Raw genomic sequence first — 18,033 nt, 5'->3', positions numbered from 1 at the left:
GTCGCTGTTCGAGAGGTCTCAAGTCCTTAAAGACTTTTCCCGCTTCAGGCGAGGAGTCGGCCTTATCCGGCTTAGGCGTGTATAGTGCCCCAAATTCGGCCCTCCGAATACCAGGGGCTTCGCCAAATATTTAAAATCGTAGAATTCTATGGCTATGTGAGAGTGATGAAGCATTATAGTCCAATTGCCTGGTTCGTTGCATTGAACACCTCCCTGGAAGGACCGAAAATTGGGGTACAAAGTGTTCAGGTTTATCCCGAACACCCCAGTACTAGTTACATGGGGATAGAAGCCGACGACTGGCCAACTCTCAGATTTTATAAACGGCCACACAGAAGGTAATATTTTAAATTAAGAAAGCGTCGCATGGCGCAAAAGAACTTGTTTCATATTACAGGATCACATGGGCATGTTCATTCAAAAATTACATCCTTGGCACACTCAATCGCCACTAAGAGGGAACCCTTCAGGACACTTTCATAGTAATTCTCGGGGCAGCAATGCTCCTTGCCCTCCGGCGGCCCCTCCCTCACCAGCTTCATGGCGTCCAGCTTCGCCTAGTGCACTTCGCCCGGGCAAAAGCCCTGCGTGCACCCTCGATGCAGACGGACTGCTTGATGACTTCAAGCCGTGGGCAGGCTTCCACAAGCCGCCTCACCAGGCTGAACTAGCTGCCGGACAGGGGCTCGCCAGGCCACATCCGGACTTGTGAAGTTCGACTAACTGCTTTAGGTGGTCGCTCAAGGACACGAGGTGTTCGGTCCTAGTATACTGAGACCAGAACAACTTCTCTGTTGAGCTCCTCTCCTCAGCCCGGTAAAACTCCGCGGCATCCAGTACACTGCGGGGAAGATCTGCAAACGCTCCTGGAGAGCTCCGAACTCGGGTAAGAAAAATGAAAGTCTCCTTCACATGCTTGCTTTGCATATTGAATGCCTTACCCGCTGCTATCTTCTTCACCGCGTCAATCTCTAGGAGGGCCTTGTGGGCTTCGGCTTTGGCGCTCCGGACACTTTCAAGTGCCCGCGCGAGCTCAGACGCTCGCGTCTTGGAGTCAAACTCCAAGGACTCGTGCTTTTTGGCGAGAGCCTCGAGCTCTTGCTGCACCTCGCCTACTCGGGCTTCTTGTTTCTCCCGTTCCATGCGTTTTTTGGTGCTTCGTCTTCGGCCTCGGACAATGCCTTCCTCAGGGTCTCCACCTCAGTCATGGCCCCTAAAAAATTCATGATGATCCTATTACTTTACACCCGAACTTCTTTTTAACTATATAGACAGGGGAATATCTTACCTTTGCTCTCTTCGAGCTGCCTCTTGGTAAGCTCGAGCTCGTCCTCGGACCGCTTTAGGGCCTGCTTCAGCACAGAGACCTCCGCAGTATGTGCGGCAGCGGCCAGCAGTGAAGCCTGCACATACACATAGACATACTGTAATTAGACTCCTGAGTTATCATTTGATCCTCTATTCAGCTTTAGTTCGCGAACGCCGAACAGAGCATCAGGGCTACTATCTATGCGGTAATATTTTCTTATATTTTGATTGCTTACCTCAAAGCCTGTTAGGAGGCTGGCACAAGCTTCGGTCAGTCCGTTTTTGGCGGACTGAACCTTCTCGACCACAGCACTCATAATAGTGCGGTGCTCTTCATCGATGGAAGCACTGTGAAGCGCTTCCAGCAAGTTGTCCAGTGCCTCTAGTTGGACAGAGGACACCGGCACGGATGGTTGTCCCCCCTTAACGGGGGACCACCTGCCGGAGTCCGGAACCATCGGAGGTTCCGCCGTAGTGTCCGGCTGGGGCCCGAACTCGAAGCCCGTAGGAGCCTCGCTCCCTTGGTACCCAGGGTCTGGGGAGTCGCCGCGAGGCACCCCCAGGATCACCTCACCTTGGCTCGGTGCCTTTTGAGACAACACGTCGGCGTTGTCCATAGGGCGAGGGGTGGAAGCGGTCCGAGGAGAACAGTTGTTCATATCCAACGAGTCCAAAGAGCCGCTCGACGAGGGTATGTTGAGATGAGCTCGGGACGGACTGCATAATCATGTCCGGCATGAGGAAAGGCAGTACAATAAAACATACCATGAAGCACTATGGTGTCCGGACACTTACGACTTCGCCAGGGGCTTGTCCCTGGGTAGCTACTCGTCACCGCTGTCGGCGGCCGTCGTGGCACAGTCCGGAGGGAGGGTCCTTCCCTTCTTGGACCCTTCGGCCTCCCCGGATGGGTCGGCCTTCCTTTTATTGTCTCCCCCGGCAAGGGGGGGACTTTTCTCCTCCTCCTCCTCGTTTTCATGGGAGGAGTGTGCATCGGAGTCATCGGACGATGAGTCCGATAAAACCTTGCGCCGGAGGCCCTTTCGGGTCCCCGTGGCCTTCTTCTTGGCCTTCTTTGCTGGCACCTCGTAAGGTGCCGGAGTCAGCATCTTTGTTAGAAGAGCGCCTACAGGATCTTCAGGCAGGGGGGTGGGACAATCAAGCTGCTCTGCTGTCTCTATCCAGTCTTGTTAATGGCATGGAAGCTTAGATCCAACACATAACTAAACCGGGGGAAAGAAATACCCAGAGAGATATAAAAGCCTACCGAATTGGCGCGGCGCTTTGCGCTGAGTCCGCGGTCCTCGGTGAGGGAGGGAGGAATCTCGGCGCTCTTGAACAGCACCCTCCAGACGTCCTCGTGCATCATATCATAGAGCTCTCGCAGCGTCTGGTGCTTGGCCGAGTCGAACTCCCACAAAACAAATGCCTGTCGTTGACACGGAAGGATCCAGCGGAAGAGCATAACCTGGACCACGTTGACAAGTTTGATTTTCTTGTTCGTCATGTTCTGGATGCAGGTATGGAGTCCGGTCAGGTCTACCGAAGAACCCCAGGACAGGCCCTTCTTTTTCCAGGAGGTGAGCCACGTGGGGATTCCGGATCGAAATTTGGGGGCCGCCACCCAGTTAGAGTCGTGCGGCTCGGTGATGTAGAACCACCCCGATTGCCACCCATTTATGGTATCCACATGGGTGCCCTCGAGCCAGGTGACAGTAGGCATCACTACAAAAAAAGACACATCCGTGACATTTTGGGCCGAACGAATTTTTTTTCTGTCATACATATGACACTTCTATGACGATAATTGTGACAAAACATGGTATCATCATAGATGTGGTGGGCTCCTACTTCTATGACAAAAAATCATGACAGAAAATGGGATTTTCATCCTGGGTGGACCGGAGACGCAGCTGCATGACATTCTTTGGGCCGTCCATGACGAAAGAAACCGTGGTAGAAGAGAGGGGGAGGAAAATTTCGAGGAGTTCCCGGTTACGGTGGGAGGTCAGGGGCTGAGCGAAGCGCGTTTCTCTCGTACACGTACACGCGTGTGTGCGAGGCGTTGGCTCTAACTAAACCCGAGCGAGGCGCTGGGCTCTAACTGAACCCGAGCGATTGCAGTGCAGGCTACGCGTTACTGAACCCGAGCGATCGATCGATGGCTGTTAATTGAACCCGATCGAGCGATTCCTTCGCTACTGCTGCTAACTGAAGCCCATCGATGCTGCCTCTGGATGAACAGTGAGCGTTGCGCGGGGGGGGGGGGGGGTTGGATGAACAGTTCCTGGTGGGGGTGGATGAACAGGACCACATGGTGTTGCCTCTGGATGAACAAGACCCTGATCGATCGAGCCGGTTGGGACTGGATGAACAGGACCCCGTGGAGGGCAGGATGAACAGGACCACCCCGTGGAGGGCAGGATGAACAGTAGATGGTGGAGGGCAGGATGAATAGTAGTGTCACATCCCTAGTTCTGGTATGACCTAGGCTAGCCTTTTTGTGAGCATCATGTTTTAATTTATTTTAAATTTGAATTGGGGATTGTGAAACCCTCAGAAATCATTTCTGGAAATGACCCAGATAAAAATTGCTCCAAAAGGGTCCAAGAAAATGTTCATGTTGCTCCCTGAAAATATTGGTCAGAGGTAAAATTCAAACCAATATTTTATTGAGCTCATAAATATTTATTTTGGCCATTTGGAATTAATGCAATACTTATTGGCATTGGATATATAAGTGTAATATACTTTATATATGTCCAAAAATTATGCTAGTTGATGAGGAGCTCTCGAATAATATCACTAGCTCCTACAAAAATTAGCGTAAGTAGATAAATTAGTTTGGTATTGTTTTTAAATCAAACAAATTTCACGCAGTGACTTCCGGAGTCCTGCTAGCCTGCTATAGCCCGGATTCCCGGAGTCCTGTTAGCCTAGTTGCTACAGCCCGGATTCACACGCTGATGACCGACATGCTCGATATTGTTTCATGTATGCCTGTCCCTGTAAGTCAGTGCCACTTTGAGTTCACGAATAGTCATGTTGGCCCGGGTTCTCTGTCATATGGATGCTAGCGATACTATCATATACGTGAGCCAAAAGGCACAAACGGTCCCAGGCCATGGTAAGGCGACACCCGTGGGAATACTGTGCATGAGGCCGCAAAGTGATATGAGGTGTTACATGCTAGATCGGTGTGACTTAGAATCGGGGTCCCGACAGCTTTGGTATCAGAGCCTGATTGCCTGTAGGATTTCCAAGCCAACCTAGTCGAAGTTGAGTCTAGAAATTCTTTAGTTATGTAAGGGAATTGATTGTGGAAGGGAACGTAAGGCTCTTTTTACTCCTTATATCTCATGCCCTTCTGATCTGAGTCATACTATCTTTCCTACGGGGTTAAGGAACTAGGTTTTTTCTTCTGTCTATCAGGATCACATGTTACTACTCCGTAGTCTCTAAGGATTGGTTGATCTGAGTCATATCCCAGTTCGAGTACCTCCAGTGTAACCTGTTTAGTAACATCTCAAAACCTTGAGTGATGATGTTGAGTTTGGTGCTACCCCGTCTTTTGGAGAATGTCTCATTTTAACCATTTTACTGCCGTTATGCTATCGGAATTGTCCTAGGAGTTCGGGAGATAATAATTTCTTGTGCTACTTTCTGCATCCTATAGTTGATGCTGAATCCATCCTTGTTTTTCCTTGGTTCTGTTCTTCAGGATGTTGCCAGTTAACCGAAGTTCTGTTGCTCGTAGCCGGAACCATGGAGATGGTAGGGATGAGGATCCTCCCGACCAGTCTTCGTTGGCAGAGTTCATGTTAGAGATGGAGAGGAACAAGCATGAGTCTAACCGCTTGTTAGCACGTATCGACGAGAACACCGCACCCCAGTGCAAAGAGTCAGCGACCATCCATGATTTCATTGGTCTGAAACCACCCACCTTTCGTCATTCCATTGAGCCACTCGATGCAGATGACTGGCTCCATAGTATCGCTATCAAGCTGCGTTCTACGAACGTAGCTGAAGGTGACAAGGTCACCTATGCTGCTTATCACCTGGAAGGTCCTGCTAGTCTTTGGTGGCAAGACTATGAGGCTATGCTTCCAGGTGGCCTGATACCCACCTGGAGAGATTTCACTGAGGCTTTTTGCGAGCATCACCTTCCTTAGGCTCTCATTGACCGCAAGAGAGAAGAGTTCTGTAGTTTCACCCAGGGTAAGATGGTTGTTGATGTTTACAGTAGAGAGTTTGAGAACCTCGCCCGTTATGCTATAGAAGAAGTGTCCATAGATGCCAAGAAGCAGGCTAGATTCCGGAAGCGTCTCAATCCCAAGTTGCATCGTGATCTCCACTTGCATCATTGCAATACATTCTAGGCTCTTGTGAACAAGGCCATTAACGTAGAGACAGCTTAGCTCACTAAAGAGGAGTCTCGTAAGCACACCCGTGATTTGGGTTCTTCCTCCAGTTCTAGTTCTCCGAAGCGCCGGATTTGGGTCCCGAACTCCGCTCTTCCACCCGGATATTCACCGAGGCCCTCTTATGTGGCGCCTCACCCAGCTCAACCGTATGCTCCTCCCAGGCCTATCGGTAGACCGCTTGTCAATGCGGGTCCACGTCCTACTTCAGGGACTTGCTTCACATGAGGAGAGCCAGGACACTATGCACGTGAATGCTCTCAAGCCAGCTATGCTCCACCCCAGCCCGAGGAGTCTATTCTTCGTGGTAAGCCATCACGCAAGATGATTAGTGTCAAGTCAGCTCCCAATGAACGTGGATGTGTGCATCACGTCTCAGCTAAAGACGCTCATGATGATCCAGATGTCATTCTTGGTACACTCCTTGTCAATTTTCATCCATCCTCGGTTCTGTTCAACACTGGAGCATCTCACTCCTTCATTTCTGAAAGCTATGCTAACTTGCACAACATTTCATTTTGTGATATGCCCTCTCCACTAGTCATTCAAACTCCTGGATCCAAATGGCAAACTTCTAGTGTAAGCCATGGTAATGAAATCCTTGTTCACAGACTTGTATTCCTTGCATCACTTATAGCCCTCAAGTCTACAGATATTAACATCATCTTGGGTATGGACTAGATGAAAGCTCATTATGCCAAGATTGATTGTTACACAAGGTCTGTTCAGCTTACACACCCATCTGGCAAGATAGTCACTGTCTCCACTAGAGTTGCAAAGTGCCAACTCTATTCTCTTAATGCCAGCCCTCTTCCAGACTTTGAAGATATCCCGGTAGTCCGTGACTTTCTGGATGTCTTTCCAGAGGAACTGCTAGGTATTCCACCTGACACAGATGTAGAGTTTGTCATAGATCTTATCCGAGGAACCGCTCCAATCTCTAGGAGACCTTACAAGATGGCACCCTTAAAGCTAGCTGAGCTTAAGAAACAACTCGATGAATCCTTGCAAAAGGGTTTCATCCGTCCTAGTTCTTCTCCCTGGGCTTGCCCCATCCTCTGCGTCAAGAAGAAGGATGGTATGGACCGGATGGCTATAGATTATCGTCCCGTTAATTTCGTCACGATAAAGAACAAGTATCCTCTCCCCAGGATCAACGATCTGTATGATCAGCTCATTGGATCCTCAGTCTTTTCCAAGATGGATATGAGGTTAGGCTACCACCAAATCAAGATCAGAAATGGGGACATTCCTAAGACGGCTTTCGTCACTTGTTATGGCCAGTACGAGTACACCGTCATGTCCTTTGGTCTAACCAATGCTCCAGCTACTTTCTCCCGCTTGATGAACTCGATCTTCATGGAGTACTTAGATAAGTTCATCGTGGTTTACCTCGATGATATCCTTATTTACTTGAAGAACGATGAAGAGCATGCCGAACATCTTAGACTTGTGCTAGAAAAACTCAAAGAGCACCGCCTTTATGCCAAGTTCTCCAAGTGCGAATTTTGGTTACCAGAAGTGACCTATCTCGGCCACGTGATCTCTGGTAAGGGCATTGTTGTCAATCCCGAGAGAGTTCAAGCCGTTCTTTATTGGACTCCACCTGAAACAGTTAAACAAGTTAGGAGTTTCCTTGCTCTAGCCAGTTATTGTCACCGCTTCGTTGAGAACTTCTCCAAAGTGGCCAAACCTCTCATGGAACTTCTCAAGAAAGATAAAAAGTTTGAGTGGCCCCCACAGTGTGAGTATAGTTTTCAGGAACTAAAAAGACGCCTGACTTCTGCTCCCATACTTGTGCCACCGGATTTCACTAAAGACTTTGTTATCTACTGCGACGCCTCATGACAGGGACTAGGTTGCATTCTTATGCAAGATCGCCATGTGATTGCCTATGCATCTCGACAGTTGCATCCACATGAGGAGAATTATCCTACACATGATCTAGAGCTTGCAGTCGTAGTCTATGCACTTAAGACCTAGCGACATTACCTTCTTGGTAAGCGTTGCGAGATTTACACCGATCACCAGAGTCTCAAGTATATCTTCACCCAACCAGATTTGAACCTTAGGCAAAGACATTGTTTGGAGTTGATTTCAGATTACGAATTAGGGATTACCTACACCCCAGGCAAGGGGAATGTCATGGCTGATGCGCTGAGTCGTAAGTCCTATTGCAACAATCTCATGTTGCAGCAGGGCCAACCACTTCTCCATGAGGAATTATGTAATCTTAACCTTCACATCGCTCCCCACGGATTCCTTTCTACCTTGGTGGCGAAACCTACCCTTGTGGATCAGATCATCTCTACTCAGAAGCAGGATACGGCAATTTCCCGCATCAAGAGAAACATTAAGAAGGGAGTTGGTGGATGTTTCTCTATGGATGATCAAGGTGTTGTTTTCTTTGAGAACCGCTTGGTAGTTCCCAAGAATCAACATCTTCGGCAACTGATCCTTAAGGAGGCTCATGAATCTCCTCTCACGATTCATCCCGGTAGTACTAAGATGTATCAGGACCTACGCCAGAGGTTCTGGTGGACTAGGATGAAGAGAGAAATCGCTCAGTTCATTGCTAACTGTGATGTTTGTCATCGCGTTAAGGCAGAGCATCAAAGGCTTGTTGGCACCCTTCAGCCTTTAGCTATTCCTGAGTGGAAATAGGATAAAGTTGGTATGGACTTCATCACCGGCTTTCCTAGGACCAAGAGAGGGAATAATGCTATCTTCTTAGTCATTGATTGTCTTTCCAAAGTGGCTCACTTCCTACCTGTTCGAGAGAGTATCACTGCTAGTCAGCTCGCTGACTTATATATTTCTCGAATAGTGTCACTTCATGGTGTTCCACTAGAGATCAATTCAGACCGTGGTAGTCTTTTCACTTCTCATTTCTGGGAGAGTTTCCAAACTGCCATGGGCACCCATCTTTCCTTCAGTACCGCTTTCCACCCTCAATCAAGTGATCAGGTGGAACGGGTCAACCAAATTCTCGAAGACATGCTTAGAGCTTGTGTTATCTCATTCGGTATGGATTGGGAGAAGTGTCTTCCCTTTGCCGAGTTTGCTTATAACAATAGCTACCAATCCAGCCTCAAGAAAGCTCCTTTTGAGGTCCTGTATAGACGAAGATGTCGAACACCTTTGAACTGGTCAGAAACTGGTGAAAGACAATTCTTTGGACTGGATATGATCCAGGAGGCAGAAGAACAAGTTCGCGTCATTCGTGAGAATTTGAAAACAGCCCAATCTCGTCAAAAGACCCAGTATGACCGTCGTCATAAGGAAGTGGCTTAAGAAGTTGGCGACAAAGCTTACCGTCGGGTTACCCCTTTAAAGGGTACCCATCGATTCGGTATCAAGGGCAAGTTGGCTCCTCGTTATATTGGTCCCTTTCTCATTCTCGCTAAACAAGGAGAGGTTGCCTACCAGTTGGAACTACCCCCACATCTTTCTCGAGTTCATGATGTCTTCCGCATCTCTCAACTCAGGCGTTGCTTCTCGGATCCCATCCGCGGAGTGGACCATGAAACGCTTGATCTCCAAGATAACCTCACTTACCGAGAGTACCCCGTCCGCATTCTGGATCAAGCAGAGCGTGTCACTCGACGTCATAACATCAAGTTTCTCAAGGTTCAGTGGTCTCCTCATTCCGAGAGAGAAGCTACCTGGGAGCAAGAAGAACGTCTTTGGCTTGAGTACCCCACTTTCTTTCCGCCGACTTCTGAATCTCGGGACGAGATTCTTTCGAGTGGGGGCGAGTTGTCACATCCCTAGTTCTGGTATGACCTAGGCTAGCCTTTTTGTGAGCATCATGTTTAAATTTATTTTAAATTTGAATTGGGGATTGTGAAACCCTCAGAAATCATTTCTAGAAATGACCCAGATAAAAATTGCTCCAAAAGGGTCCAAGAAAATGTTCATGTTGCTCCCTGAAAATATTGGTCAGAGGTAAAATTCAAACCAGTATTTTATTGAGCTCATAAATATTTATTTTGGCCATTTGGAATTAATGCAATACTTATTTGCATTGGATATATAAGTGTTATATACTTTATATATGTCCAAAAATTATGCTAGTTGATGAGGAGCTCTAGAATAATATCACTAGCTCCTACAAAAATTAGCATAAGTAGATAAATTAGTTTGGTATTGTTTTTAAATCAAACAAATGTCACGTAGCGACTTCCGGAGTCCTGTTAGCCTGCTACAGCCCGGATTCCTGGAGTCCTGTAGCCCAGTTGCTATAGCCCGGATTCACACGCTGATGACCGACATGCTCGATGTTGTTTCATGTATGTCTGTCCCTATAAGTCAGTGCCACTTTGGGTTCACGACTAGTCATGTCGGCCCGGATTCTCTGTCATATGGATGCTAGCGATACTATCATATACGTGAGCCAAAAGGCGCAAACGGTCCTGGGCCATGGTAAGGCGACACCCGTGGGAATACCGTGCGTGAGGCCGCAAAGTGATATGAGGTGTTACATGCTAGATCGGTGTGACTTAGAATCGGGGTCTCGACAAGTAGCCCGTGGAGGGGTGGTCGAACAGGAGCCCGTGGAGAGGGCTGGTTGAACATTAGCCGGTGGAGTAGCGCGCGGTGGAGGCTGGATGAACAGGAGCCCGTGGATGAACAGTCACAGGTGGAGGCTGGAGGAGGTCGACGGTGGATGAACAGTAGCTTGTGGAGGCTGGAGGGGGTCGACGGTGGAGATGAACAGTATCCCGTGGAGTCCCGTTTTGCGGTACGCCACACGCCTCCCGATCAATAGGACCCCCGTTTCGACCGTAGGAGGTCCGTTTCCTCCGTTTTGCGGTACGCCAGACCCCTCCCGATGAACAGGATCCCGTTTCGAACATGGCCGGTCAAACACAAGGCCGTTTCGTCTGTTCTGCGGTACGCCAAGCCTCGTTTCCATCGTCTGTTCTGTCCAAGCCCTCCCGATGAACACGACACATTCCGTTGCCTCCCCATGAACACGACACATTTCGTTGCCTCCCCATGAACACGACACATTCCGTTGCCTCCCCATGAACACGACAACGACATTGTTTCTCTGATCCAACCCAGCCATGTACACGAGCCTTGGCTGTACGTATGCGCGAGTAGGCGTTCGAGACCCCGCCCGTATGTACACATACGTGGCCGTATTTTCTTTCTTGCACCCTGTCCGCTGTACGTACATGTACATGCTACGTGTGTGCCTCTACTACGACACGTGCGCACCTCTACTACGACACGTGCACGCCTCTACATCGACCAGTATGTACGTACACGTTCGCGACCAGAATGACAATGCTACGTACGCTTCGACCAGGTGGGTCCCGGCTGTCAGGCACTTCCCTGCCTGTGAAGATGTAGCTGGTGGGTCCCAGCAGTCAGGGGGCGAATCGTTTTGTTTTTTTTTGCCCGCACGCACTTCCTTGCGTGCGAAGATGTAGCTGGTGGGTTGCAGCAGTCGGGGGCCTGGTGGGTCCCAGCAGTCAGGGGGGAGAATCGTTTTTTTTCGGACGCACTTCCTTGCGTGTGAAGATGTAGCTCGTGGGTCCTAGCAGTCAGGGCGCGAATCATTTTTTTGGCGAAATATGGTGGCCCGTCCGGTGGGTCCCCGCTGTCAGGTGGAGGAATAATTATTTTGCGCGTAATAAGGAGGCACTTCCTTGCGGCTGCTGTGGACCCAGCTGTCAGCCTCTCCACGTACAGTACTCTTCCGATGGAAGTCGGTCGTTGACCACGCCGCGCCGAGAGCACCAGGGCGGTGGTCTGGACGACGGCGAGGCCTAGGAAGGGGACGACGCAGAGTCGGGGAAGACGCAGAAGTGGAACCCCGCGCGGAGAGGAGTACGAGGGTTCACTGGTTCGGTTGCGGTGTGAGGCTGCCGTCGCCGCAGAATAACAGGGGGTGTGGGTGAGTAGAGGGATGGCCTGGCCAGCGGTGGGAGTAGTACGGGGCGGTGAGGCCTCCGCGGCATCACAGCCGGGCACGGGAGGCAGGAGCACGCGACACGACCGGCGCTGCTTTGGGCCGTTGGAGCAAGAAGAGCAGAGGTTGAAGAAGCACTACGGCCGTTGGATGGACATCGTATGATCACTGCAGCTATAATCGTTTTTATTGACTAAGTTGACAAAGCCCTTGGTACGCGTTAACTTAGTAGGCCCACAGCTCGGATTTGGCAGAGAACATATAGCCCATTTGTGATTTGTAAGAATGTACATCCCATTTTTTTAATTCTAATGGAATTTACTACAGCCCATTTACAGTTTGTTAAAAGTACAGCCCAACTTCTAGCTAGGACAACGATTAATAATTTCAAACAACCGCTCAAACAGAATTCAAAAAAATTCCCACATTTTGATGGGATGCGAAATATTTGTATCCGAAATTTCTAGTCAGGTTAAATATAATTTCAAAATAAAGTTGTATTACATTAAAATCCAACGAAATATTGCGCGCGCAACAAGTAATGAAATTAAAAAAATTCATATTCCAAAAATAATATATTTTTCAAACTAATTACGTGTTTGGTGCATAGTAACTGTCCAATAATTATAATTACATCCCATTTATTATTTCTTAAAGTCCATTTTCTTGTTAAGTCTAATGCATACCTCCTAGGAAAGTTTGCAGCCCGGCGGGGCGGAGAATAACAAGTTGACCCGGATATTGTGTACAACTGTCGGCCCAGTTGCATTGCTGATGTTGAAAAAAAAGCTATTTTTTATACACACATTAAAAAAATTGTATAGATAAGGAACATTTTTTATACACACATTTAACAATTTTTAAATACATGATTAACACTTTTTAAAACATATTTTTTTAGTCAACAGTGGGCCCATAGCGAGCGGAGGAGGTCACAATACACATATTTTTTAAATACATGATTAACACTTTTGCAAAAACAATTAGCCCACAGCGAGCCAATTAGCTCTAGTCGGCCCAAAGTGGGCCGACATGGGCCAGTCGGCCAGCTGTAGGCCGACTGGAATCCAATCGGCCTGGTGTGGGCCGACTAGGCCCAGTCAGCTTGTAGCGGGCGGACGGTGTATTATTTTTGAAATAAATTTACCCAGCATAATATTTATGAAAATTAATAAAAAAATGTATTATTTAAGAAAAAATAGCAAAAAAAGGCTTGTGTAGTACAGTACAACCTAACATGGTTACTCGGTCCACATTCAGCGACGCCGGAAAGGCCCAAACAAGGCTTCTGTACAACTTTGTGAAGTCACGGAGCTCAATTAATAACTTAAGAAAAAAGTTAGATTACAGTGGAACCTAATTAAAAGCTGTCACGAGAAAATAAATAATTCAACGGGTCCCACTTGTGCGTGTGCGTGTGTGTGTGTGTGTGAGAGAGAGAGAGAGAGATACCCATCGGTCGATGCTCGTAAATACATCTTTCAGCCATATGCCTTGCTGATGCTCAGTAAAAACTTGTATAGTTGACACAATCATATAGAACATCATAGCACACTAAACTTGCATACAAAAATTTCACGCATGCGGCACAATCAGGATGGAAGCAGTGGATCGCTACGGGAAGGGCTATGTTGAAACCAACGAAGTCGTACATAACGGTTCATCGTCTTTATCAATGATGGGGAAATATCTTGAATGTTGTGCAAAGAAAACAGACAGACAACACAATAAGTTCTCCTAGCACATTAAGTTGACGTACAACCCTTTCTTAAAGAAGTTCAGGTACAAAATTAGAACAGGTCACAATCAAATGTACTGGCATATCAGTGCTTCACACCCACAGCTCGAATTTAACTAGTATCTGACAAGATTCAGTTGTTACCTCAAATTAGAGCACATCAAGGCAGCCAGCCCTGCCTCTTCTCCCAAAGAAGCAGTGGCCTCCGCCGTGCGATGGAGTAGGCCCTGTGCCATCCATCGTTCCGAGCAACACGGGGAAAGTCTGACGTTGACTCCTGTAATGGACATCGTCGACGGACCCTGGCACCAGCGGCGGCGTTAGGACTATGATTGATGGATTGACCACTTCTTCGACATGCACGAACACTCGATACAGGTACATCCCTAACGTGGTCCGTGGCGGCCTTGGTGGTGAAAAATAGTACAACCCCGGTTCCTGCACCGGTATCTCAACACCAATCACCTTCGGTATGGTGGACGGCTTCTTCATCCATGCCATAACCGTCAGAGCCCAGCTGTCTGGAGGAACAAACATACTTACGAGCTCACCTCCAAGGTCGTTGATAAGCTCGTTCATGGACTCATTGTTCCAAGCACGTCGAGGCATGCCGTGGAAGGTAAGCTTTGTTAAAAACTCAAGCTCAGAGGGCACCGAGCCACATCCTGGGTGCCACCGATCAAAGCTCACCAGCGCGCCATCGCAGAACAAACACTGGGAAAATTCGAACACACGACTGCAGTCGAAAGTTGTTCGGAACCTGACGAAGAAATCAGCCGATGGCGGACATACTTCGACGAGCAAGTCACTTATTTGGATGCCGTGCGCAATGCCAAGAGCTTTGACAAGGTCATCCGGCGAGACGGGAGGCCGATCGCCGTTGATGGTTACCATCAGCACTTTGCCAGCAAACTGGTCGTCAAGCGCCGCCATGCCACTGTTGAGCGATAGCACGCAGCGACCGAAGGCAGGACGGACCTCAGGATCTCTGGTTTGGAGATCCGCGTTGACCGGCGACATGATAGTGCACTTGAGTACAGGGAGTACGGGAGGGGGATTTGGGGGAACTGGAGTAGGAATCGAGATTCCAGATGTGGAGGAGGGGCGGGAGACTGCGGATGAAAAGGTAGCATGAATTTCGAGCACGCGCCAATATGCCCTCGGCGCGCAAGCGCACGAAAACACCGGTGGCGCCCACATGTCGGCCTAAGAGTCCTTATTCATTCTTTTTTGGAGAGCCCGACCTTTTTTTCAGGATCTTTTGAGAGCCCGGCCTAAGAGTTATAATTGACATGTTTGGCATTGCATTACTACTCGGCCCATATTCAACGACACCTCACTGGCCCAAACAAGTGTACATCATTGAAAATACACTGAGCTCAAATTATATAACCTGAAAAAAGGAGATATACTCTGAACATTGGAGAATGGTGATGCCCTCATTTAGCCCACCAGTAGTTCGAGACAATAAACAGGTTCGAAACAACGATATATAAAACATTCAAACACTGACTAGTGACTACTACTGAAATAAACAGCAAGACATGATAGTTCATAAGAAGTCTTGCTACACCAACAAAACGCACCCATCTGCAGCGCTCAGACTCTCGTGATCCAGACGAGAATGACATTCTAAACAGGAGCAACTATTACATAGTAAGAGTGACATAGACGAGGATGACCAAATGACAAGGAATATGCATAACAAAAGAAAGAACTACCCATCCAGAACCAGCAGCAAAGACAACAAAGTCATTCGAAGAGATGATCCAACACCATCATAATTTGCAGCCCCGCTTCAGCGACCAGTGATCCGGAGACACCAGTACTCCACCTTTCGATGCAACAGCCCAATTACCTATCAACCTGAAGGCTCGAACCACATCACTGCCTGTCGTAATTGAGACATCCAAGGATCAAAGTTAATCCGGATGCCTTTGTCATTCTCACCTTCTTCTTTTGGCTGCAGGCTGTATCGTTGACAATTAGGGGAGTTTGCTCCTGAACTCCTAGGGCTCGCCGTGTAGACACAGTTTTCCATAGCAAACAGAGCCTCTCTACCATCAAGGTCCTTGCCAATGGTGATCTCCTGGTTAATCAGATAATTGAGTCCGAGAAACCGAGAGTGTGAACCAAGGCCGTTTACCCGCCTCCAACTAAAAAATCCTAAAGGCCCCAACAAGCTGGTATCCTGATCATAGACGTAACAACCACTGTCTGGATACTCACGTATTACAGGGTGCTTGTATACAGTGGGGTTTTTGCAATATAACTTTTCTGGCTCATGTGTCCGAATGATCATCAGTCTTTTGCCGTCGTCTGATCGAGCGAGGAACCAGTTGTGCTTCCCTGTTTTTGGCAAAGGTGGTGTGATTACAAAGGGCGGTAACTGTAGGGACACTGCATCATATCAAAAAGGACATGCATTATTAATGTAAGATCAGCATTGTTCAGAGTATGAGTAGGATAATGCAAGAAACAGCATTGATATGTCCCTGTTGGAACTGGGAGGAAAATACAGGGAAATGTATACTGGGTTCGAAAATGTAGAAGTTCCATGCATGGTTATACTCATGTTATCTCGCAATCGATTCTTGACAGGAAACTACCATGTCATGCATGTTATGTAATCATGTTCTGTCCTCAAACAAATTCTTCAAGGTAACTAACAGACCATGCATTGTTATATACTCGTGTTCTGTGGGCAAAAATTTTGTGAGGATATTATTCTAGCCATTGATTGCTGAAGGGCGAATATAGGTATGTACACATGGTAAGCATTGCAAGATTTCACTACTTCCAAATATAGAGTTCTCCATATGCACATTTACTTCCCTAATGTATGGTTAGATGAAACCAACAGTGTGGTGCATGTTTCTAAATCATGAAAATGAGGAAACTAACATGGCCACTGATACACACTCATATTTAGTAGTAGTATATAGATTACTGTAAAATAAGGATAATATCCATATATTCCTAACCGTTTGATTATTCAGGGTACAAATTGGCTGTAATGACATGGTCACAATCGCATGAATTAACTCATTCCAAATATAGCTGATTTACGGTGTCTCTAATACATTGCCATAGTTCTACTCAAATTCTGCTCAAACACATATATGCCAATCATCACAAAAATTTCAAACAGTGTCATGCCGTCATCATTAACATGAGAGGAAACAACTTACATGCGCCGTCCCAGCAATACGTGGTTCCATCTGCTTTGTCGATCGCGTAGATGATGCCATTGTGTTCAATAGCATCACAAAAGTGTGTATCAGCTTTGACGATGATCCACTATGAGCCGAGTTGTCTCCAGCTAAAGAAGGCACCGGAGTAAAGATAGGCGAGTCCGCGGTCGAACAAGGCAATTAGCTTGAAGTCTACGTAATTCGCATGTCGTGTGGGCACTTGGCAGATTACAATCTTCTGCAAACAAGGTCCGTCCAACTGACGTAGTAATCTAGATGACTTGGACCGCGATGGTAATACTCTATATAATCCAACGGAGGAAGGATAATCTCATGGGAGGTCTGGAAGTTCACGAGCACCAACTTTTTACCGTCTTCTCTGAAGGCAGCCATCCAGTGGGAGTTCATGCCGACCTAGTACATACCTGCCAAGAAGTTTCAGGCGATGGTGATCGGATCGATGTCGAGGGAAATGATGTACGGCGACCCACTACGTACCAGCAAAGAAGTTTCGGCTAACAGAGATCGGATTGAATTCGAGGGGCATCATGCACGCCTCCGTATCATGGTGAGCCAATCTCGCAAGACCAGATAGCAGAAAGCAGGGTGTCTTGAAAAGCTTAGGCCTCGCTTCGACGATGGCCGTGTGCATGTCCCTCGAGCATGGAGCCAGCCGCAGGGCGCTCAACATATCCACACACGAACAATAGAGGTCGAGGATGTCACTGGGAGATTGCTCCAATCGCGGCTCATATGGATGCTGCGCAGTTCGCGTTCGGCCATGGTGGAGTTTGGAAGGGGGCTTGATTTACGGGGGAGAAGGATGTCGGTGCTGGAGCGGCTAGCGAGGGAATAGTGGTACTGGGGGAGGCGAGTGAGGCGACGATACACGGGGGCACAGTGAGATGGAGATGGAGAAGGAGATGGAGATGGAGTGGTTCTATGGGTGCGGAGAGGGAGACAAGGCGAGGCGCCAATGTGCTGTACAGCGGCAGTGACAGACTGCACTGTGCACAGGGTGAGGCTGACTTTGGTAACCCGAACACGCCGCCTGGACCAGTGTAAGGCGCAGGGTGTTGTCACTTCACTGTGAGGACCGGATGAATAGTATTTTGACCATCAAGTGTACCACAGTTGTACTACTACTACTACTACTACTACCACTACTACTACTACTACTACTACTACTAGTAGTAGTAGTAGTAGTAGTAGTAGTAGTAGTAGTAGTAGGTACATGAGTACTCCAGTATTATATAGCGTAAATAGGTCTCCCGTGCTAGCATGCCTGTTCACTTCATCGTTCAGGTATCATCCATATTACGAGCAGAACCAAATTCTCGTGCATGCCCAATCAACGCTCTGCCGCGATGCATGCAGTGGTCGTTCTGGTGCATCAAGGACGGCATGCAGATCGTTCCACACTCGAGAAGAGGAAAAATGGAAAGGTAG

Source organism: Triticum urartu, chromosome 7A, assembly GCF_056163025.1.
Source record: "Triticum urartu cultivar PI428250 chromosome 7A, HENAU_Tu73, whole genome shotgun sequence".
NCBI lineage: Eukaryota > Viridiplantae > Streptophyta > Magnoliopsida > Poales > Poaceae > Triticum > Triticum urartu.
The sequence above is the reverse complement of the archived record's forward strand: the minus strand, read 5'-3'. Positions refer to the sequence as shown.